This window comes from Anomaloglossus baeobatrachus, chromosome 9 (genome assembly GCF_048569485.1).
Source record: "Anomaloglossus baeobatrachus isolate aAnoBae1 chromosome 9, aAnoBae1.hap1, whole genome shotgun sequence".
Lineage (NCBI taxonomy): Eukaryota > Metazoa > Chordata > Amphibia > Anura > Aromobatidae > Anomaloglossus > Anomaloglossus baeobatrachus.
Window position 1 is genome coordinate 225,690,581 of NC_134361.1, and position 8,724 is coordinate 225,699,304.

The window sequence follows — 8,724 nt, forward strand, 5'->3', positions numbered from 1 at the left end:
ACCAGGCACACATTATACAGGGCAAGCATCACACCAGGCACAGGTTATACTGTGCACACATTATAGAAGGCACACATCATACCATGCACACATTATACAGGGCCCACATTATACAGGGCACACATTATACAGGGCACTTACAGGATACAGTGTTGTTTAGTTGTGCTTTCTCCAGGGTCGAGGGGGGGGGGGGGGTCAGATTATTTTTTTTTTTTTTTTATTTATTCATTTGCTTCTTAATTGCAAAGTGAAGGCAGTCTTCATTAACCATTTTCTTTAATTTCACTACGACAGATTCTCTAGAAGTCCTTTATCTAGGTGAGCGGATGTGCAAAAAGAAAATACAAATCTGTCCGGGATCCTTCGTCGTGTTCTCTCTGCTCTCCTCATCCTCGCTGCTGTCTGTCTTAGGGTTATCAATATTGAGGGAGTTATATACAGATCTCCACAGTGTAAAAAGACCAGAAAGTATCTATAGTCTCAGGGTGGGCAGAAAACAAACACGTTGCAGATAAATGCAGGATAGAAGCTGTGCTAATACATGAAAGCAACAGAAGACAGAAGCACCCTGGATACACACATACATCACATCCAGCCTATATTACTGGGAGAGACACACAAAGCTCACATCCAGCCTATATTACTGGGAGAGACACAGACCTCACATCCAGCCTATATTACTGGGAGAGACACACAGACCTCACATCCAGCCTATATTACTGGGAGACACACAGAGCTCACATCCAGCCTATATTACTGGGAGAGACACACACCCCTCACATCCAGCCTATATTACTGGGAGAGACACACACAGACCTCACGTCCAGCCTATATTACTGGGAGAGACACACAAAGCTCACATCCAGCCTATATTACTGGGAGAGACACACAGAGCTCCCATCCAGCCTATATTACTGGGAGAGACACACAGGGCTCACATCCAGCCTTTATTACTGGGAGAGACACACAGACCTCACATCCATCCTATATTACTGGGAGAGACACACAGAGCTCACATCCAGCCTATATTACTGGGAGAGACACACAGACCTCACATCCAGCCTATGTTACTGGGAGAGACACACAGACCTCACATCCAGCCTATATTACTGGGAGATACACACAGACCTCCCATCCAGCCTATATTACTGGGAGAGACACACAGACCTCACATCCAGCCTATATTACTGGGAGAGACACACAGACCTCACATCCAGCCTATATTACTGGAGACACAGACCTCACATCCAGCCTATATCACTGGGAGAGACACACAGAGCTCACATCCAGCCTATATTAATGGGAGAGACACACAGACCTCACATCCAGCCTGTATTATTGGGAGAGACACACAGGCCTCACATCCAGCCTATATTACTCGGAGAGACACACAGACCTCACATCCAGCCTATATTACTAGAGACACAGACCTCACATCCAGCCTATATTACTGGGAGAGACACACAGACCTCACATCCAGCCTATATTACTGGGAGAGACACACAGACCTCACATCCAGCCTATATTACTGGGAGAGACACACAGACCTCACATCCAGCCTATATTACTGGGAGAGACACACAGACCTCACATCCAGCCTATATTACTGGGAGAGACACACAGACCTCACATCCAGCCTATATTACTGGAGAAACAGACCTCACATCCAGCCTATATTACTGGGAGAGACACACAGAGACCTCACATCCACCCTATATTACTGGGAGAGACACACAGAGCTCACATCCAGCCTATATTACTGGAGAGACACAGAGGCCTCACATCCAGCCTATATTACTGGGAGAGACACACAGAGACCTCACATCCAGCCTATATTACTGGGAGAGACACACAGAGCTCACATCCAGCCTATATTACTGGGAGAGACACACAGACCTCACATCCAGCCTGTATTACTGGAGAGACACACAGACCTCACATCCAGCCTATATTACTAGGAGAGACACGGAGCTCACATCCAGCCTATATTACTGGGAGAGACACACAGACCTCACATCCAGCCTATATTACTGGGAGAGACACAGACCTCACATCCAGCCTGTATTACTGGGAGACACACACACACACACCTCACATCCAGCCTATATTACTGGGAGAGACACACAGAGCTCACATCCAGCCTGTATTACTGGGAGAGACACACAGAGCTCACATCCAGCCTATATTACTGGGAGAGACACACAGACCTCACACCCAGCCTATGTTACTGGGAGAGACACACAGAGCTCACATCCAGCCTATATTACTGGGAGACACACAGACCTCACATCCAGCCTATATTACTGGGAGACACACAGACCTCACATCCAGCCTATATTACTGGGAAAGACACACAGACCTCACATCCAGCCTATATTACTGGTAGAGACACACAGAGCTCACATCCAGCCTATATTACTGGGAGCGACACACAGAGCTCACATCCAGCCTATATTACTGGGAGAGACACACAGAGCTTACATCCAGCCTATATTACTGGGAGAGACACACAGACCTCACACCCAGCCTATGTTACTGGGAGAGACACACAGACCTCACATCCAGCCTATATTACTGGGAGAGACACACAGACCTCACATCCAGCCTATATTACTGGGAGAGACACACAGACCTCACATTCAGCCTATATTACTGGTAGAGACACACAGACCTCACATCCAGCCTATATTACTGGGAAAGACACACAGACCTCACATCCAGCCTATATTACTGGGAAAGACACACAGACCTCACATCCAGCCTATATTACTGGGAGCGACACACAGAGCTCACATCCAGCCAATATTACTGGGAAAGACACACAGACCTCACATCCAGCCTATATTACTGGTAGAGACACACAGACCTCACATCCAGCCTATATTACTGGGAAAGACACACAGACCTCACATCCAGCCTATATTACTGGTAGAGACACACAGACCTCACATCCAGCCTATATTACTGGGAAAGACACACAGACCTCACATCCAGCCTATATTACTGGGAGCGACACACAGAGCTCACATCCAGCCAATATTACTGGGAGAGACACACAGAGCTCACATCCAGCCTATATTACTGGGAGATATTAAGGAATAACGTTTGGAACTCCATTCTATGTCTGTGAACCCTCCCCATACACACCTATTGCCAATCCACATTATACGCATATATATAGCCTGGGTCTCAGCGTCCCATACACGGTAAGTTTTTTAACTGCATGAGAGGACACACACAAGCTAGGGACCCCGAACGTAGAGAAATACTTTGGCGTAGTGTTGGGGCTCTTCTGCATTGATCAATTCAGTAGCTAAATTTCTCTTTATTCATATATTCATGGCAGTAATGCAGGTTCCATTTTTCACATTTCATTCTAACAAATAGCTATTGAATTTTTCATGTCAGTATTCACACAGCAGTTTCTGCTATTCCATGTATTCCCCTTCCATAGTCACTGGTGTGCATACCTTATCTCCCCATAGTTATATTACTGGGAGAGACACACAGAGCTCACATCCAGCCTATATTACTGGGAGAGACACACAGAGCTCACATCCAGCCTATATTACTGGGAGAGACACAGACCTCACATCCAGCCTATATTACTGGGAGAGACACACAGACCTCACATCCAGCCCACAGAAGGCACACTGCTCTGGAGCTCCACTGCGCTACTCTGGCAGAGTACCACCGCGTGCAACGCATCCCCAGAGGCTTGCGGGTATCACTCAAACCAACTCTTTTTTCGGACAAACCGGACTACTGCACCAAATTTGAGAGCATCATTAACAAATGCTCTATGGACTTAATAATACTTACCATCGAGTTTTTACACACAGAAATTGAAGATCTGAGTAAGAACATTCATTCTATTGAACAACAATTACAGAACACCATTCCTACTACTGAGTGGGAGAAAATTCATTCTAAGACAAGGGACCATATCGCCGAGTTCAGAAAAATTCTCCAAGAACGAAAAAGGTCTAAGTTTCTCCGAGACCAAGAGGACTATTCGAAAAACCGGGTCTATCGGTGGCAATTTATAGATGATATTCCAAGACGTCCAACTTTCTACAACCGTTTCTCGTCATCTTCAGGATCCGACACTGACCAATATAGCCCCCGGCAATCCCATTTTTTAGCTCAACGTTCCACCCAAAGAGGAAAACGAGGCGCAGTAAGAGGGGCCGCCGGACCTGCACCGACATACCGTGTACAAACACGGTCACAGGTACCAACCTAGTTTATAATATTTCATCTTATAATTTGTCTAATCTTGAGTCACAGGTGTTACAGCGAGGGTTGTCTTTCTGTCCAACTCCCTCCCTTGATCCATTCAAACTGGATCAGGAGATGAGGAGATTTTTTAGGTCCTTACGGCTAAAAGCCCACTTCAGCATTGATAGATTTTCCCAACCTAACTCTACGCCTATTTGCCCTGACTCTGTCAACATGTTCCAGTTGAAACAACTGGACCTTAGGATTCCCAGCTCCTTTAATCCTCCTAAGACATATCATCCTATTGAAACCTTCGTTTCCATGGTTTCCAGGGACATTAGTCAGACGTTACACTCGATTGACGAGGGACATTTTAGGATAAAGAGCAATCTGTCCATTGAGGAAAGCCGAGCCATACAAGAGCTCAAGGACAACCCTACCATCATCATTAAGCCGGCCGATAAAGGCGGTGCCATCGTTGTATTGGACAAAAAATATTACATTGATGAGATTCTAGGCCAGCTCAGGGATACTGACACCTATTTACCAATTTCACGAGACCCTACATCTGACATACAGGGACTCATCAGACATACCGTCGACTTTCATGTCACTAATAACACCATAGATCAGAAACTAGCTGAATTCCTCATTAAAACCCATCCGGTAATACCCGTCTTTTACACATTGCCTAAGGTTCACAAGAACATGCAACAACCCCCGGGACGCCCTATTGTAGCCTCTACTGATTCTGTCTTGTCCCCACTGGCCATTACCGTCGAAAGAATTCTTACTCCACTCATACCCAACATTAAGTCATATTTAAAGGACACCACAGACTTTCTGCTACATTTGCAATCTTTTGGGCCATTACCATCCAACTGTCTACTGGTATCCTTTGATGTTAATAGTCTCTACACTAGTATCCAACATCATGACGGTATTCGATCTGTAGAGTGGTTTTTGAGCAGGCATAGTTCCCATTCTCCCTTACAGAATAAGTTCTGTCTTGATCTTCTTCAATTGGTTTTGGAGCATAATTTCTTTCTGTTCCAAGATCAATTTTACTTGCAGAGACGGGGTACCGCGATGGGTTCGAATTTAGCACCTCCGTATGCAAATATTTTTATGGAATTTTTTGAAGAATCCTTTGTCTACCAGCATACTCTATGGCTTGAGCACTCAGTCTGTTGGAAAAGGTATATAGATGACATATTCATGATCTGGCGGGGTGATCTTACATCCCTTACACAGTTCTATACAGACATGAACTCATTCAAGCAAGGGCTGTCTTTCACCATACATTATGATAGCCACAGAATTAATTTTCTTGACACTATGGTGCTTTTGTCTGACGGTTCCTTGAGCACAGACCTATATGTGAAACCAACGGACCGCAATAGTCTATTGCATTACACCAGCTGCCATCCCCGTCACACAAAACAGGGACTTCCCATCTCCCAGCACAGGCGCGTTGAACGCATAGTGTCAGACCCCGTTCAACGAGAGAGGCGGTCCCGTGAGATGAGTAACAAATTTTTACAAAGGGGATACCCTAATAATATAGCAGACAGGAGAACTCCCCGGACGTGTACCAGTTCACAAACAGCTCCGCGTATGACATGTGTAAGTACATACCATCCTTTTTCTCCCTTGATTAGGAACATAGTATGCAAATACTGGCCACTCCTGGGCAAGGCCTATCCTGACATAAAAGAATTCCATTCTCCCCCCTTGTTTTGTAACAAGAGACCCCGCAATCTCCGTGATAGTTTCGTTAGGGCGGACATCGGTCCTGGCAAAACCGCACAGAGACAGACATTTCTTGGCACTCCCAAAAATGGGAATTTTCCTTGTCTTCATTGTGTTCAGTGCAACAATCTAACTAGGGGTAGCACTTTTACTCATCCGCTGTCGGGCCGTATCTTTTCTATACGAGGCTTCTTCACCTGTGAATCATCTTTTGTGGTCTATCTAATCAAATGCCCGTGCGGTCTCGGATATGTTGGGGAGACCACCCAGCATATCCGAGACCGTATTAGTAAACACAAATCCACTATACGGTGCAAACAGACCCTTCTACCAATCCCATATCACTTCATTACACAAGGTCACACTATTGCCCAACTTAAGTTTCAGGTACTGGAACACGTCCCTCCCTCTAGAAGAGGTGGTAATCGTATACGCACTCTTAAAGAAAGAGAATCTTATTGGATTTTTACCTTGAACACTTTGGAACCCAAGGGCTTGAATAGGGAACATGACATGTGCATATGATAGTGATTTATTTCATGACACTATACCCTATTATGATGCTTCATATTTGATGGTGGTAATCCTTTTGTCCTTATTGTGGTACTTTTGTAGTATGTCATTTCATAATCTGCACGATACGTGATATTGCCTTATTGTCTGTTTTATCCGTTTGTGAAACTTCAGTATGGGAGACAATATAATGAGTAACATTGACCTTGATTTAGCTCTAATACTTCTTTTCCATTTTTCTTTAGGCTCCCTCCGCCTGATCCCTCACCCAACGGCACCAGCAAAGTTTTTCCTTCACTGGGTAACTGTCACTTGGCACTGTATAGGCGTTATATACCCTGTTTCCCCACAATGTTACCAGCCATACACCTAGTCCTGTGTTCTGCGCCCGACTCAGGCGCTGTGCCTATAACCAGGCGCAGCTCTTGGGCTGCGTACAATTCACAGGCCTGTTCACCGCTCAGTCACGCCTTTAGTACTATACACACGCCCCCTCAGGCTCTTACGTCCTCTTCACCATTCTCTCTGCTTGCTGCCCGGTGGTCCGCCCCCTGCGCATGCGCGGTGCCGGTGACGGTACTGCGCATGCGCGGCGTGCGCTCCACGGGCCGCACGCTGCGTTCCACTCCCAGGAAGTGGGACTTATGGGCACCATTACACGCAGCATATAAGACAGTACGGCCAGTGTGTGCTGCACATTGTCCAGGGACGTATTTCCTATGCCAGCACCTTACAGGGCCTTTACCCTAACCTCACAGGTACGTGTCTCGTTATGGATCGTGCTTAGTGGCACGCTCCATTATCTCCATTCATGGTATTCTATGCTCTCTCTCAGATATTTCCTCATATCCCCCTGGGCATCCTGCTGTAGGTTGTTTCATACACCTCAGGTATGTGTCCATAGTAATGCTTCTCCGCCTCCCTGCACTTTTAGTTACACTTGTGATATGGTCTCTCATAGAACCTAAAGGGACGCATGCACCTCTCCTCATGGGAATAGCACCTTGGACACACATGTCCATTAACTTTTGAATAAGGTAATATGGAGTTTTCAATCTTATTACTCCCTGTTTGCTGTGTCTAATACTGATGTTATGATCTCATAAGTGTTCTTGTTCTGGCACATTTTTTCACTCTGTAGCGTGTAGCCTGTTGGAGGCAACTGAGAATCTCTCAGTAAGGGACTCTCAATCACTCATATGGTTCCTTTTTGAAGGTACTGTTCATCAATCCAGGTAGTGTGATTCTCTCAGTCGATACTTCCTTATGCTCACTGTATATACCTTGATTGTAATATTATCATTGCTTTCCATTTAGTCATAACCCTTGACACGTGTCAACCCAAGTCTGGTTGGTTTCCTTATCCCTTTCAGTATCTATAGACAGACACGTGAGGTACACATGCTTTTTGTGAATCTTTTTGATGATACGTCATGCAATACATGATTATTGTTCCTTGATGACTGCTTTATGTGTTTTTCTTTTATTTTGCTATTTATATCCAGGATCACAGTGTCTGATCCCATGATACTCACCGATATTGACCAGCTATCATTACATGTGTACCATCGCAGTGTTGATATAGGTGGGTGCTTGCTGTACTCATGTTGTTATCATCACGCTTTGTTCCAAATTGAATAGGTTTTTTGTACATTCCATATAACCCCTGTTCATATATCCATGAGTTTATTGTGTGCAGCACATGATTATGTGCATGATGTATGTAATGTATGTAATCACATCAATTGATGTAATATCCTGTATTAATTTCTTTATTCTTTTTTTCTGTATATATTTCTTATGCCTGTAGATAAATCAATCCTTGATAAAGACCATTTTTAACGGTCGAAACGTCGGATGTATTATCATCAACCTACTGCATGAATAAACGACATTTGCATTCAAAGAGTTGTTTCATAAACTGTCATTTTTTTGTGTGCCAGAATTATTACTATATTGATATATTACTGGGAGAGACACACAGACCTCACATGTAGCCTATATTACTGGGAGAGACACACAGACCTCACATCCAGCCTATATTACTAGAGACACAGACCTCACATCCAGCCTATATTACTCGGAGAGACACACAGATCTCACATCCAGCCTATATTACTGGGAGAGACACACAGACCTCACATGTAGCCTATATTACTGGGAGAGACACACAGACCTCACATCCAGCCTATATTACTAGAGACACAGACCTCACATCCAGCCTATATTACTGGGAGA

The 8,724-nt window shown here is 44.8% G+C and overlaps 1 long non-coding RNA gene across 2 annotated transcripts; it reads left to right on the plus strand.

The window, feature by feature from the left end:
• Positions 1 to 3,800: 3,800 nt before the first annotated feature.
• On the plus strand, positions 3,801 to 8,314 carry LOC142250784 (uncharacterized). Of its 2 annotated transcripts, none has more exons than XR_012725269.1 (3): positions 3,801 to 4,234; positions 6,732 to 7,523; positions 7,628 to 8,314. It is a non-coding gene; the product is annotated as an uncharacterized LOC142250784 (long non-coding RNA). The 2 variants fall into 2 exon arrangements; XR_012725268.1 differs by lacking the exon at positions 3,801 to 4,234 and adding an exon at positions 5,765 to 5,847.
• Positions 8,315 to 8,724: the final 410 nt, after the last annotated feature.